Below are 16,693 nucleotides of genomic sequence, written 5' to 3' on the forward strand. Positions count from 1 at the left end.
GTTTAAGTACCTTCAGGCATATTAACACGAGCAAGATATTAAATAAATATATGTGTATTCATTTTGTAACGATTAATTCAACATTTGCCATTCAGCATTTTCTTAACCTCCACCTGAAGTCATTTCCTTATTCACTGTTTAAGATATATTGTCTATCTTCTAAATTGTTTCCCGTTGTACTTGTGTATTAATATACTTACATGCTTGCATACTTGCTATGTGATGAATGAGTTATAGGCACGCGCATGCCTTTGGCCGGATAAGCTTTTAGCTAATTTGCAGGTGGAAAAGCCAAAGTCACAAATTCACAAAAAAAGCACAATTTAATGTCAATCAGACCTCGAAAGAAAATGTGTTTGCGAAGTAGAGGAATTTACACATTTAAAGAGAAACAGAAAAAAATTTTTCAAAATATCGTTTGTTTTGTTTTGTGGAACAAAATTATTAACTAAATTTAATAATAATAAGCACAATGTTTTATTAAAAACCAATCAACAACATCCACCTGGTAAGTCGGGTACCGTGTCGTATACGTAACATTTTGTTTACTTGCAGTATAAAAGAATTACATACATATGTACATCTGGCCATGACTTCGGGTTTTGGGCCCTTTCGCTCTGCTGCAAACCTCGCAGTTCGCAATCCACTCAGTGACCGACTGACGGCAACCAACCCAATAGAATGTCTGTTTAATCTTCTCGAGCGTCTTCGTGATTCCAAGATGACCTCCGCTCGGACCATTATGCAGCTCGCTGAGAACGCCAGGAATCCTCTTTCTGGGAACAACTATCAGTTTCTTCTTGCATTGAACACCTTCACTCTCCCATACTTGATGCAAGTAACCGGATATCAATTCTAAACTGTGCCACTGTGCCCAATATGACTTCGCAATGGGACTCTCTGCTGACATCTCCTCTCTATTTGGTCTTTCGTTTCGTTCGAGCCCTTGCATAACATGTGACAGATCTGTATCTTCTAGCTGACACTTCCTTAGTTGTTCCTTGTCCCATTCATCCGCACACGTTATAGTCATTAGCCGGACATCTATAATGTCTTCTTTAGCTTCGACCTTTGAACAGTGCTTGCATTCCAAACTACATTGGGTTCGTGACATTGCATCGGCATTCCCATGGGTACTACCTTTCCGATGCTCATTAGAAAAGTCATAGCTTTGTAGCCGTTCGATCTACCGTGCCAATTGTCCTTCTGGATTACGGAAATGCAGAAGCCACCTCAACGCTGTGTGATCTATCCTGACGCGGAATCGCTGGCCGTAGAGATATTTGTGAAAATGTTTAATGCACTCTACCAATGCCAACAGCTCTCTCCGTGTAACGCAATAGTTCCTCTCTGGTTTTCCAATCGAACAGCTGTAGTATGTAACTACCTTCTCCTGTCCATCGGCCAGTAGTGATAAAACGCCCCATATAGCATATCCACTCGCATCTGTATCTAGAATAAAGGTTGCGCCTGGAATCGGATACGCCAACATTGGGGCAGTGCACACACGCTCTTTCAATGTTTGGAAAGCCACTTCTTGCTCCTGTGCACTAATCTTATTACTTTGAACTAGCAATTCCTGCTTGTTTGTATAGCCGAACGATCTCGGAAACGGCCAACCGATTTAAATGAAATTTGGCACAGAGATAATGTATCATCTTCTAAGATTTTCTACCTAGGTGTTGCCACTCAGAATGTTTCACAAGGTTGCCACCTATTCGAAATTAAAAAAAATTGCATGAGATATGCCGATATGTGTATCAAACGAAAGGTATTTCACTCCGCATTAGATTAGGGATATTTTTGAGTAGGGTTGTCATTTAGGGTTGCCACCTTTTCGAAATTTAAAAAAAAAATGCATGAGATATTTCGATATGGGTATCAAACGAAAGGTATTTCACTCCGCATTACAATAGGGACATTTGAGTAGAGTTGCTATTTAGGGTTGCTACCTTTTCGAAATTAAAAAAAATTGTATGAGATATGCCGATATGGGTATCAAACGAAAGGTATTTCACTTCGCATTACAATAGGAACATTTTTGAGTACAGTTGCCATTTAGGGTTGCCACCTATTCGAAATTAAAAAAAATTGCATGAGATATGCCGATATGGGTATCAAACGAAAGGTATTTTACTCCGCATTGCAATAGGGACATTTTTGAGAGGGTTCCCATTTAGGGTTGCCACCTATTCGAAATAAAAAAAAAATTGCATGAGATATGCCAATATGGGTATCAAACCAAACGAAATTCACTCCGCAATACAATAGGGACATTTTTGAGTAGGGTTGCCATTTAGGGTTGGGGTAGTTAGACGAAATAGTACTCTACTTACTCATATTCTATTACAGCTTTAAAGGAGAACATCAAAGTTAAAAATCTTCGTAAAAAATTTTACACATGAATCGACTTAATTTTAAATAATTTTCTTTTAAATGAATAACTGCAATTTCTCACAGATTATTATTAGAAAGATTTCTCAGCACAACGAAACGTTGCCGAGCAATGTTCGTTCGCCCAGGTACTATTTGTTAATATACTCTTAAAGTTCGGAACCTACACACTCCATATAAGGATTGAGTTATTCACCAACCCAGGTAATACTTTAGGTCAGGTAAGCTAAGAAGACGTGAGTGGGATTTTCCAACAATTCCACTGTTGTTGTAGCGATAGGGACGCTCCCCGAAGGCCCTGGGGAGTGTTATCGGTGTTGAAGGTCCTTTGCCGGATGCAGATCCGACACGTTCCGGTAACAAGCCTAATGAACAAACCCTAATGAACATATGACATAGATGACACCTAGTGAACCCAATTATATCGGCAGACCTCCTGCCATCCCCTTCCAGCCAGAAAGATCTTGCTAACCTGCAAGAAGTGGTGTTCGCCCAATGCTTGCTGAGCTAACTCACGGTGCATCTATGCAGCAGCAGACCACAGGTGTCCAGCGGAGTCACGGAATGCATACAGCCAACTTCATCTGGTTCAGTTGTCCCGATGCGGGCTAAGAGATCCGCTTGACAGTTGCCCGGGATATCACTATGGCGACATAATATTAATCATAAAATAGTTCGATGTAATTGCAATCGAAGGCAGGCACTTCCAAGCCACCCTCAATCGGATTATAGTTGAACTCAAGGGGTTGATAGCCGCTTGGCGATCAGAGTAGAATTAAATTCCCTAACCGTAATAGCACTGGATAGTATTTCATCGGCTCTTCATAAAAGACCCCCACCCCTACCAACCATCCCGTCCGACTTCTACCAATCCATGAACAAGTTAACTGGTCCCTGCCTTAGAAGAGTCCGTTTCCTCATTGCTTTCTCGTGGAAACGAATGGGTAGAAGGTTGCACATGAAGCATTTATCGGCACAAAATAGTCCCTCCTCTGAGGTATAAACTCGAGATTGGTAAGAAAGCCAGAGTGCCCGAAGTCAGAGCTAATACTAACCAGTGCCGTCCATTGTGCTGACAATAATATTTTGGTGGTGCTCGCTGTGTCCAGTGCATTCCACCAAACCAGCACGCCATAGAGCAGAATCTTTTTGACTAACATCTCGTAAAGCCAGTGTACTTCTCTTAGTGAGAGTTCTCATGTCTTGCCGATAGCCCCCGGCAGCAGCACAAAGCAACCCGGCCTTCCTGGCCCTATTTTCTGCGTTGGGTCTACAGGGCAGTTTCTTGTCCAATCGTCAAATATTTAACCAATCAAAGAGTACCAACGGTACCCCTCCAATCGAGTGAGTTCTGAAAACGGGAATCTCATATATATGTTGGTAAAATGAATCAGTTCCCTTTGCCCGGGTTGACCGCCAGTCCACATGAATCAGACCACCTAGCCATAGTGTCCAGGTTGCCCTCTAGAATATCACGCAGGGTGCTCAGAAATGTTTTCCAGACTAGGATACCGGGCCATCTGCATAGGCAACCTCCCGACAGCCATTGGATTCCAACTCCACAAGAAACTTGTAAACTACCACAGCTCAGAACAGAGTAGATAGAGCATCCACCTATGGCGTGGCTCTGCACACCTTCCTTTCGATTATGCCCCCCCTCCCACTACACTGCGACAGCTCAGCGCCCTTAAACTCCTAAACTAACCACAACCTTTGCGATTGCCCCAGGTAAGACACTGTTAAACTCCTCCTCGTGTCTAGAAAGGCACCCAGAGTAAACTCGTTGTATGCTAGGGACCCCTTTACTTACTTTAAAATCGAATCGAGAGCCGTTTCCACTGATCTGACCTTACAATAGGCATGCTACGAAGCCGAAAGTACTCCCCGAGGAATCCTTTCCCGTTGGTATAGATCAATAAACCGCTCCAAAGTTTTAAAAAGCAACGACGAAGAGTCCTTAGGTAGTACATGAGAGCTTCGGCCGGCCTTTGCAATGAATATAACGTTGACCGTGTCCCAAGACTTTGCAATATAGCTAAGCTTATGTCAGTTAGTGTAAATAATGGTCAAGCAACTGCAGGAATCACACAAACGAAATTGTGTAGCTCCCTTTAGTGTACAACCTGCCTTTACAGCGGCTTATAAGCTCGAAGTTGTGTAGGTGTAATTCATCCTTTAAGCCATATTAGCTTTTATACAATTTTATGTGCGAAATTTCAAAATCGTAAACACAATTCAGGAAAAACTTTTGTCGTAAAATCTAAGTAGAATGCTTTGTAACTCTTTGGGTGGTTCGAACTTTTTAAGCACATATGTACGTATGTAGTAGTATCATACAGTTAATACGGTAAAACTTTAACAATATATGCCCATGAATGCATATGTGTTTGTGTAGTGTGCTCAATACATACTTGGATCATTTCAGTATACGAAAGTTTTTCCGTAGTTGACACTTGCAATAAAAATTAAATTTTATAAAACTTTTGCACACAAAAGAAAAGTTTTTCAAATCAGCTTTTTAAGCGAATATTACGGTCGAGTTATTTTTCAATGATTTTTGATGCATTGATATGGCAATTTATATTTTGCAGAATGCTGAAAACGAAAACTTTTAAGTTTATAACAGCTTGTTATCAGTCTCAGCCATTTATCATATTGGACATTCGCCTTTTACATTTCTAAATGATATTTTGCAGATTGGTTTGGGACAACTTGATTGGTTGCTGTAACACCCGTGGGAGGACGGAACCATATTGGACGTCCACATGGATGGCATGCCGGTACCGAATGTCTCACATCCAAAGATGCTTGGTGTGACGTCCGATCAAGATTAACATTTTGGCGAGCATGCAGCCGCAATTGTACTTAAACTCCAGAGCTGTATTTGAGGCAAAGATAAAGAAACGCTCGTAACCACTTAAAAAGCAATTAACCTACCCCTTGTATGCTACGTATTCTCATTAGTGTCGCGGAGCCTATTAGATCACACTGGACGAAATTGCAAGCCTCTCAAAACACCGCTTTTAAAACTGCCAGGTAATGTCTTCTTCTTGGCAAAGCAACAACAAAATTTTAGAAATACGGTTTTTTAATTAGAAGAAAATTTTTCTAAGCGGGGTCGCCCCTCAGCAGTGTTTGGCAAGCGCTCCGGATGTATTTCTGCCATGAGAAGTTCTCAGTGAAAATTCATCTGCCTTGCAGATGCCGTTCGGAGTCGGCATAAAACATGTAGGTCCCGTCCGGCCAATTTGTAGGGAAAATCAAGAGGAACACGATGCAAATTGGAAGAGAACCTCGGCCTTAGATCTCTTCGGAGGTTATCGCGCCTTACATTTATTTTGGGCCCTAACCGTTTAGACGGTTAAGCGCCAATTAATTAGGTAATGTGTTCTTATGTCTCTACAATATCATCTACATAGTCAGGCCAGAATACTCCCCACAAAGGAAAGAAATGACATGTTGAACAAACAGTTTCTGTTGAATACCCAGAATACCGGCCAAGAGCTATATGATTGCAGAGGCTCCGCCTCCCTGGAGTTTAAGAAGCTAAGTCCGTAAACATTATGTAGAAACCCGGGATTTAAAAACCCAGCGATGTGAAGTTGAAGAGGCCCTCAGAGGCATCCACAAAATGGGTTTCGAACTACTATGCCAGATATTGCAGGGTAAACTTCGTTCTTAAAACCAAATACCTGGAACTCGTAGTTAGGAAAAGCAACCTACCCAGGAATCCGCGCGTCTCAATTTCCATGTTACTATTAGGGGTATACTCTTACCCGCTTGTAATGTGACCCCACATGACACTAACCAACTTTTCAATTGCAATGTGCAACCAACGCCTCTACCACTCTTATCTCTGTAGTCCAACCCGGTTCAAACTGAAGGTTTCCTCGGACTCCCTTTATAGGATATTGATAATTATTTGTGAGTGGTCCCCTTTATTGGATAGGGCGAAGCACTGCTACAACAACAACAAAAAGAACGGGCAAAATAAACCACTCCGTTCTGCAACTGTTAATTCCTACAACAGTCAGTAAGATCGCCAATCATCATGGGGCTTTAATGTAATGGGACTTGTCCGTGGCCTTTTGCGAGAAAATGCTTTTGAAGTAAAAACAATTATAAATTATTATATACATAATTCTGCAAATATTGATAGCCACTTATATTTATTACCACTTGGTTTCCATTGCAGATTTTAATTGATATTAGCTCGTTCTCTAGCTTCATCTTGGTAGTTCATGGGCGGGATTTTGATAAAAATATCTTTTAAGCGGGAGTATATTCATCCATTCGTTCACTGTTACTGTCTGTGCAAAGCTTTTAGCTAAATCTGATTCTTAAATGTTGTTGTTGTTTTTGTAGCGTAGAAGATACTCCACAAAAGTTGTGGGAATTGATAAAGATGTTGTTGGTGGTTTTCTGTTTATAGATCGCGTGCGTTCCGGTAACAAGCTCCATTAAGGAACTACGCCGACCATAACGAAACACGCCCCCACTGCAGAGTTACAGGGGATACTTTTAGAGGGCCAGAGCCTCGCCTGCTAAATATGTGTATGATGCACTTATACTTGTAACAGGACTTACCTCGCATAGTGACGATTGTGAATTGCACTTATCAATCCCTTGAATCTCCTGCTTCGGTATCGAAGTATTTTTCCTCGTATACCTCCGAGCTGTCCCATATCATCTGCCACCATTCATACTTCTCTGCCATATAAAAGGTCGGGTATAGTAGAGCTCTTATCTGACAAGAGACGACTTTACTCTTAGTTGCCTACTAACCCCGAAGTAGCATTTGTTGACTTTTAAACTCAAATGTTCCGCTGTCTTCTCTATTATGGAGTAAGCAAAGCCTACTTTTCAAAAGTTTAGACCGGTGATGTAATTTTTTGCAGCTTCAAATTAAATAAGTCGCACGATATACTGTCACATTTTCTAAAACCTGGTTCAGTTTCGTACGGCTTGGGCAGGGATTTCGTGCTACCACAGTTGGCTTTAAAGTCCATGAAAGGGTGATGTATATCAATTCAATTCTTACCGATTTTTCCATTATTTCTGATAAGTGAGTGTCGAATTGTTTAGTTACATTTTGCCGGTTACCGGTGGGCTTTAGACAAAGTCCAATTAGGAAAACAAACGCAGGAAAATTTCTTTTGAATTAGGCCATATCTTATCATATCTGTCCTTGTAATTGGCTCGGTGGCGACAGAAGAGAGGATGACTCTTTGCTTTAAAGTCCTGTCCGTGAAGATAACGGTGTATCGAGATAGGTTCTATGGCGTTTATCGAAGCTAGTAATATAAAAGAAGATATCGCTGGTGAGCGATTATTCCTACTGGTATTGGTATTTGAAGGCAGAGGGAAGATAAAGCATGTATGGAGTTCGGTAGGGATGTTGGTGGAAAACTTGAACTAATTCGCTGCTTCCAAATTACGTAAGCTCTAACCAAAGAGAGAAAGCTGTCATGGTTGTAACGAAGCTTTTTCGTGCCCCATTGCTTCTTTGATATTTGCTGGGGTATACTCGCCGTGCCGAGGGTTCGTTTACAATAAATTTGTATTAAAGGGACACCTTGCAAATCGATTTAATATAAAAAACTTCACTCTCTTTATTGGTTCTAAATTCTTTAATATAAAAAAAACGTGTTTGTATACTTCATTTTCAATTTCACTTGGATTATCTTGCCGTATCCTTGATTGCGGTGGCGGGCCTTAGCGGTCCGGCCGTGTTCCGTTAGCTGGGTCCCGTTAGTATGTGGCGTCGGCGCCTTGACGCGCCTTATGACGGCGTCTCTCTCTGCTGCGGTGCTCTGTCGCACCTTACGTCGGCGTCTACTTGTATTTCTGAGGCGATGCTCTGTCGCCGTGTTCCGTTAGACGGATCCCGTTAGTGTGTGGCGTCGGTGCCTTGACGCGCCTTATGACGGCGTCTACTTGTATTACTCTGCTGCGCCTTGCGTCGGCGTCTATTTGTATTGCCGGTTGCTGGGTGATTCTCTGCACGCCTTGCGTCGGCGTCTACTCGTATTTGCTGGGCGATACTCTGTCGCGCCCTACGTCGGCGTTTACTTGTATTGCTGAGGCGATGCTCTGTCGCCGTGTTCCGTTAGACGGATCCCGTTAGTATGTGGCGTCGGTGCCTTGACGCGCCTTACGTCGGCGTTTACTTGTATTACTCTGCTGCGCCTTGCGTCGGCGTCTATTTGTATTACTCTGTGCTCTGCCGCCGCGCTTGGCGCTGGCTTACCCTTGTTACGTTGTGCGTCGGCGGACCTCTACTGCGCTCTGCTGCCGCGCTCTGCGCTGGTTTACGTGCGTTGCCGCTCTGTTGCGGCCTCTGCCGGCGTACTTCTACTGACGGAGGTGAGCGGGTGTCACCCGTCGCGGTTGCGCGTTACTGTGGCGGGGCCTTTGGTCTTTGGGGGTGATGCGTAGAGAAGATCAACCGCAATCACCATTCCACGACTCGCTCCTATGAAGTGGATTCCTATTGCATAGAGAAGGTCAACTGCAATAGGGATATACTTCGCTAGTAGCTCTGGTCACGACCACAGCTCCGTGCTGACTGACTGCTGTGCTGCTGTGTCGCTCCTTTTATGGCCGTTGTGTTTGGTGTTGCTAGCTCAAATGGTTGCGTTGCCATGGTCACAGTGTTGCTGTTGAATGTTGCGAGCGCTCGTGGTGTTGCTGAGATTTGTTGGTTGGCCGTGTTGCTGTTAAATGTTGCGACCGCGCGTTGTGTTGCTGAGACTTGTTGGTTGATCGTGTTGCTAGAGCCTTTTGTGGCCACTTGTTGTGTTAATGTCGTGTCAAATATGTTGTTGGGTCGTTTTGTGTGGGCCAAATTAATGAGGATTTATTTGGTCCTCACATGGTGTATTACACAACTACAGAAATCACCTAGGTTGTTGAGCGCTGGGTGATGATGATGATTTAGTTTTATGTGGGGGTCCCAAACTCAGCACATAATTCTCTGAGAGAAACGATGTAACGTTTGTATAGAAGGCTGTTTGAGCTAAATACATCTCATGGTGGACATACGAGTACGCTATCGTTGAGACAGCTCGGCGAGCACCAATTATGCCGGGGTGGTTGTTGTTGCTGCAATGCTTAGCCCTATTCAATAAATGAGACCACAATGCAAATTATCCTCAATATCCTCAACGGAAGTCCAAGTAAACTTGCAGTTTCAACAGGCTTGGACCAAAGAGATATGAGTGTTAGAGGCCTTGGTTTCACAACGAATTGAACAGATGATTGGTGTCATGTGGAGACAAGTTACAGGCGTGATATATATATTGGGTATGTTGGGGTTGATTCTGGAAAAGCAAGGGTTTAATATATTACGGTATCCAGATCAAAGTTATGCCGGAGAAACGTGCGTCTCATTTGGAAGATTGTTTTCGTCAACTGCACGGTTTGGGTATTTGGTGTTGATAAATGACATTAATCGGCATGGTTTGTGCGGTCTGGTCATGGATGAGACAGAGGGTTTCTTTATGCTTATCAGGTTCATACGGCGGATGTTTATTAGGATGTCCAAGCTTTAGGTAAGCCCATGTCAGAGTGGTTTTAATAATATGTTGTTTTGCGCTAGCTCAGCAGAAAATGGATTTCGAACAGCAACCCAAACTTCGACGGTCACGTTCGGAAATAGTGATTTGCTTAAGCCGCATGCAAGTTCAGAAGCTTTCTATATTTGCTGAGAATTTTTCAAAGGGCTCTATCCTCAGCAATATGGCATTACTAAATTATCGTGCCATTAGTATTTTTATTTGTGAAGAGTAAATGGCTGATACGCCTTTTTTAACACAGTCGCAATTACACGGTTTTAAGTGAGCTTTCCCTCAGAAATTGCTTAAAAGCTCCACTAAAATATTTAATGCTATAATTTTCATTTATTTCAACGCTATTCACTAAGTCCCTTTTAGGTTTTTTTTTTTGTGCATATAACGATTTAACATTTTATTGCATAATTTAAGGCGCTCGAGATATTTAATGGGCGCCAAGTAAACAACTTGAATATTTTAATTTTGCATTCAATTGAAAAGAACCAATAATTTAATTCAGCATATTTCCGCTCGGTAAAAACAAACAAACCAACAATAAAACAATTAAGGAAGGATAAGTTCGGGTGTAACCGAACATTACATACTCAGCTGAGAGCTTTGGAGATAAAATAAGGGAAAATCAACATTTAGCAAAATGAACCTAGGGTAACCCTGGAATGTGTTTGTATGACAGGTGTATCAAATGAAAGGTGTTAATGATTATTTAAAACGTAGTGGGCCTTAGTTCTATAGGTGGACGCCTTTTCGAGATATCGAAATAAGGGTCGACCAGGGGTGACTCCAGAATATGTTTGTACGATATGGGTATCAAATTAAAAGTATTAATGAGGGTTTTAAAAGGGAGTAACCCTTAGTTGTATATGTGAAGGCGTTTTCGAGATATCGACCAAAATGTGGACCAGGGTGACCCAGAACATCTTCTGTCGGGTACCGCTAATTTATTTATATATTTCATACCACGAACAGTATTCCTGCGAAGATTCCAAGGACTTTTGATTTCGCCCTGCAGAACTTTTTCATTTTCTTCTACTTAATATGGTAGGTGTCACACCCATTTTGCAAAGTTTTTTCTAAAGTTATATTTTGCGTCAATAAACCAATCCAATTACCATGTTTCATCTCTTTTTTCATGTTTGGTACAGAATTATGTCATTTTTTTTCATTTTTCACAATTTCGATATCGGAAAAGTGGGCGTGGTCATAGTCGGATTTCGGCCTTATTTTATACCAAGATAAGGTGACCAGATAATGTACGTGAACTAAGTTTAGTTAAGATATATCGTTTTTTGCTCAAGTTATCGTGTTAACGGCCGAGCGGAAGGACAGACGGTCGATGGTCTATAAAAACTGGGCGTGGATTCAACCGATTTCGCCCATTTTCACAGTTAACGCCATAAAATCTATGCCCCTACCAAATTTCAAAAGGATTGGTAAATTTTTGTTCGACTTATGGCCTTAAAAGTATTCTAGACGAATTAAATGAAAAAGGGCGGAGCCACGCCCATTTTGAAATTTTCTTTTATTTTTGTATTTTGTTGCACCATATCATTACTGGAGTTGAATGTTGACATAATTTACTTATATACTGTAAAAAATTTTAATTTTTTGTTAAAATTTGGCTTTAAAAAAATGTTTTTTTAAAGTGGGCGTGTTCGTCATCCGATTTTGCTACTTTTTGTTTAGCATACATATAGTAATAGGAGTAACGTGCCTGCCAAACTTCATCATGATATATTAAACGACAAAAGTTTACTAATTTTCTATTTTGCGTCATAAGTTCAACTCACCTACCAAGTTTTATCGCTTTATCCGTCTTTGGTAATGAATTATCGAACTTTTTCAGTGTTTCGAAATTTTAGATATCGAAAAAGTGGGCTACATGCATGTCCGATTTCGTTCATTTTAAATAGTGATCTGAGATGAGCGCCCAGGAACCTACATACCAAATTTCATAAAGATACCTCAAAATTTACTCAAGTTATCGTGTTTACATACGGACGGACAGACGGACCGACGGACATGGCTAAATGAATTTCTTTTTTCACCCAGATCATTTTGATATATAGAAGTCTATATCTATGTCGATTAGTTTATGCCGTCACGGATTACCGTTATGCGAACAAAATTAATATACTCTGTGAGCTTTGCTTAGTTGAGTATAACAAAATGCATATTAAACCTCTTTTCCATTTGCCTCTACCTACAAACTGCCATACGTGAAATCCCTTTTGCCAGCAAGTGGCAAATTTTGATATAAAAAGTTTATTTTCATTGCGCGCAAATAAAAAATTTATATTGAAACAAAGGATAAATAACAGCAAAATGCGCAAAAATGAAGACAGAAAACTGATGAAGCAAACAAATGATGAAGACAACAACAATTTGCGCATGTATCCTCCTCAACACACACACACACATACACACACACATACACACACACACACATATATATATTTAAGGTATGCACGGCTATGTGGTTGTTAAAGGGTTAACGCAAACTTGCAAAGACACATCCTGAAAATTCTTAATTTGAACTTGGTCTTACTACAATTTGCATTTAGAGTGAAGAATTTGCTTTAAATCATCATTAAATATTTAATTTTTCCAATTTTGAATCTTCAGTTACTCATTTCAAACAAATTTATGCGCTCATTATTCATATATAAATTATTATTTATTATATTGGGTCGAATTTTTTTTTTTTATTTTGCTTAAGATTAGCGATTTATGTGGCTGGGGGAGGAGTGTTTTAGATTAAATAACGGTAATTAATCAAATAATAAATTGAGCGCGTAGTCGGTGTAGCGTGAAATTTGGCAGCTTAATTAAAACGCTAATATTCTAAATTATGAATAATTTATAAGCGAGTGATTTGGAAATACTGGCGCTCTACAATTTATCAAATTAGCATTTTTTTTCCTTCCTAACATTTTAAAATGAAATTTTTTGCAAAATTTTATTTCAAATCATTTTTTTTTTTTAATATAGCAGTAGTGTTCGAAAGAAAAGTTTTCCGGAAGATTTATGGTCCTTCCGAGCACCAATTAATGATTATGATAATGAAGATGACTAATAATGAAGTTTAACATGTTTTTACTGATTTGGTCATTGCTACTTCTTTCGGTTAAAAAACACTACATTGATCTGAATGTGCAATTTTTCCGATTTTGTGTTAGAGACCTCTTTGGATTACCCTTTAGATTCTCTAGGTTATACTTAGGTGATTTCAACTTAGGGAATGTAGGCTGCGCAGCCGTGGATGATAGTTTAGTCTTGTATCCGAATAACGTTAATAGTTTTTCTGAAACATATGTTGTTGATAACTTATTGAACGCGAATCTTGCCCAGGTAAACACCTTTATTAATAACTTGTCTAGGACGTTGGATCTAATTTTTTTAGTGATAACATGACTTTTATTGGTCCTTCTTTCAGAAATTGTTGGAAGAATGCCGTACGTTAGAATTTTATTTAAAAATGCACTATTTCAAAATTTGTTTCCAAAACTCCCTACATGAGCATAAGTTCAATGCATTTTGTCATAAGAGGTAGTTAATGAAAAGTATTCTGAGATGAATCGTTCGTCAATCTAACTCTAATATAGGGCGGCTTTGTGACAAATCCTGAATTGGGAAAATTTTGAAAAATATTTTGAGATAGCATGATTTTGAACAGGCAGCCGATATTGGGTGATACGCTACTCAGCAGCCGCAATGAACTGACAAAAACAAAAATAAAAGAAAATGGCTTATTGTCTTAGAACTTTACACCTACCTTGACTTTTACAGAAGAGTTAAGCTTTTGTTCGGTCCTGCTACACAGGGAGTATTCACCTTTTTAGGCTGAAATTTCGGAAAGCTCTTTTCCGTTAAGTATTCATAGAAGCGTTCCGGATAAACCGTAAATTTAGAATATTCGGAATACGTTCATTTGATACTACCTCACGAGGTCCGAATATGTATAATATTCCAAATATAAACCGATTCTCCAAATTCTAAGATAGAGACGAATTTTCGAACATACGGAATTAATAGAACAGTAGGTCGACTTCTAATACGCGCCCATAAATATCGGGAGGAGTGTCAAAAGACGCGTATTGACCTCGATAACAATAATTCGAAGGCGGAAATCAAAATTTTAGCTCGTTCAAAATATATTGACGAAAAACCGAAAAATGACCCCGGGTTGCTTTGGCGGCCTTCAGCCGAGCTTATAAAAAATTACCCTGGCCGGTCCACCAATGAGGTGGGATCAAAATTAAATGCGTGCAAAATCCCTTTGTACACAAAATCGTTTTCAGTGCACGAAAACATTACAACAACCACATGAAAATTTCCAACTTCAACTGCAAATATCTCCGGACAGAGATACAATTTTAGAGATACAATTTTTCTCTTCCGCCTTAGGATTATTGTTGTCGAGGTCACCTCTCTCCATATTTTTGGACGCGTATTAGCAGTAGACTCCTGTTCTAGACTTTTATTTGAATAAGTTAACATGCTCAATGTACCAATATTTCGTTATGGCATCTCCATTATTTACTAATGACATTTTTACGTGAATCAATTTACTAGTCGACTCTCTGACGCTGATCGATGAATTTTGAAGTGGTTTAGGGTTCGTATGTTCATATGTTTACGAAAGTGCACGATTCCTTGGTGTCCGTACTTTTCATAAAACCTATGTTCAGCCACATTAATAGATCATGGCATAGTTAATAAATTCATCATAAAATTAAAATAAATGTTCTAAGGAATTATGCAGTTTAGTACTTATCGGGTATTTGTTAACTGATTGCTTCCTATTTCTACTCCTAAAATTTTTCCAAAAATTGCAAAGAAACAACACAGTTAACGGATGTCAATTCGATTTGGGAGCAAAATGGCTGCAATTGTCAAGAAATGTGTCTGTCGAGCAAATCTCTTGTGATTGAATCATGGGTCCTAGGGTCATCAAACTCCTTATCAATCTAGGGCGTTGATCAGACAATTAAATAAGTATTTTCGTCTTTATTTAATTGCCTATTATTTCTCATTCTATTTAGATCATTTAGTGACTCATTATTACAAGCACTCTTTCCTGACAATTTGCTACAATCTAAGTCCTCAATATATAATCCTTCCAAAGACTTTACTCGACTCTGGGCTGCGTATGCTTGTCCCTCCTCCAACTCCAAAAAATTTTGATGTCACTTCTACCGGACTGTATGCAATATTTGTTCCAAATAATAGCCAAATCGGGCATCATAGGTCGCTTTCTATTCATGTATACATTATGTGTTCCAAATATGGACCAAATCGGACCACAAATACGATTTTTGTGAATATCTCGATCCCTGCGCCACCTAGCTGCAGTTTTTTTCATAGGTCGCTTTCTATTCTTGTATGTATTTTGTGTTCCAAATATGAGCCAAATCGGACCACTAATACGATTTTTGTGAATATCTCGATCCCTGCGCCACCTAGCGGCGATTTTTTCCCTATTATTGCATTGTCATCGGGTTCTGAACTATATTCCAAGATTCAAGCTTGTAGCTTATCGGGAAGTTACTTAAATTTCAATTACAAAATTCTTTCACAACGGCCGTGCATGCGGCCGTGCGGCCTGCCTATCAACTCAAGCTAAATAAATAAGTTCCATATTTTACTCCTAAGAAATGCTAAACACAGGCAGTATTGTGGAAAATTTTTCAGATAGGTGAATAAGAGCACAAAAAAAAGAATTTAGAGCAAGACAATAGACGGTTTACTTCACCTGGTTATTCCCCATGGCCTAAACATCCTGTGAGCTTTCAATCTTCTAACTGTTTAAATGATGAATAATGACAAAAACCTCCTTTTTCGAAAAAATCAATTGTATGGGTTATATGTATATGCTATTGTGAGTGGTTCAGTTCGGTCGGTTCCGATAAATAATTTATCACACCGAAATATATCCGCTCACCGCATTTCATCAAGATATCTCAAATATATAGGAACTATAACTCAAATCGTCATCCTGATCAATTCGATATACTCATTGGTGGGTTTATCTCTTCTTTTTTAAGGACTTACAATTTTGAGATTCGTGAAAATTTTAAGTCGCTCAAGTTCATCATACGCAGCAAATAAAAAAATAAATGTAAGGTGCGAACACGTCCGAAGAGATTTTAGACCGAGCTTCTCATTCAATTTGCGTCGTACCCCTTTTTTGATTTTTCCTACAAATTGGCTGGACGGGACCTACTTGTTTTATACCGACTACGAACGGCAACTGCAAGGCTGATGAGTTTTCACTGAGAGCTTTTCATGGCAGAAATACGCTCGAAATACGGGGCTTGAATCTAGGATCTTCGGTGTGGTAGGCAGAGCACGCTATCATCATACCACGGTGGCCATCGTACACATAAGCACATACTTATTTCTTTCCGAGCTTAAAAGAAATTGGGAAGAAAGAATTACTTTTATGAAATATGGTTGCTTTTACGAAAACTGATAGGGAACTTTTTCTTAATTTCTCGCCTGAGGATACCACATAATGAGTTAAGGAATTATCGATGTTAACCACAATAACTAACAAGTTTCATTACGTAGCTGTAGTGACCGTAGAAACGCCATAACAAGGAACAAATTTTACTCGGTATTTTTTATCGTAATGTGTAAGTTTTTGCGTATATCAAGAAGGATGTGTGTTTGTATGCAGCTTATGTACTCCGAAGCTACTCAACCGATTTTACTTAAATTTGCAG

At 39.7% G+C, this 16,693-nt stretch overlaps 1 protein-coding gene and 1 pseudogene across 13 annotated transcripts in view; one reads left to right on the forward strand and one right to left on the reverse strand.

Annotated features, from left to right (window-relative positions):
• LOC137246145 (glutathione S-transferase 1-like) overlaps nucleotides 1-16,693 on the reverse strand; it is a 128,546-nt pseudogene that overhangs the window by 72,426 nt on the left and 39,427 nt on the right.
• The window catches only part of LOC137245527 (protein qui-1), a 304,290-nt gene that overhangs the window by 5,040 nt on the left and 282,557 nt on the right, over nucleotides 1-16,693 (forward strand). The window lies entirely within an intron of this gene.

This window comes from Eurosta solidaginis, chromosome 3 (assembly GCF_040869045.1).
Source record: "Eurosta solidaginis isolate ZX-2024a chromosome 3, ASM4086904v1, whole genome shotgun sequence".
Classification (NCBI taxonomy): Eukaryota; Metazoa; Arthropoda; class Insecta; order Diptera; family Tephritidae; genus Eurosta; species Eurosta solidaginis.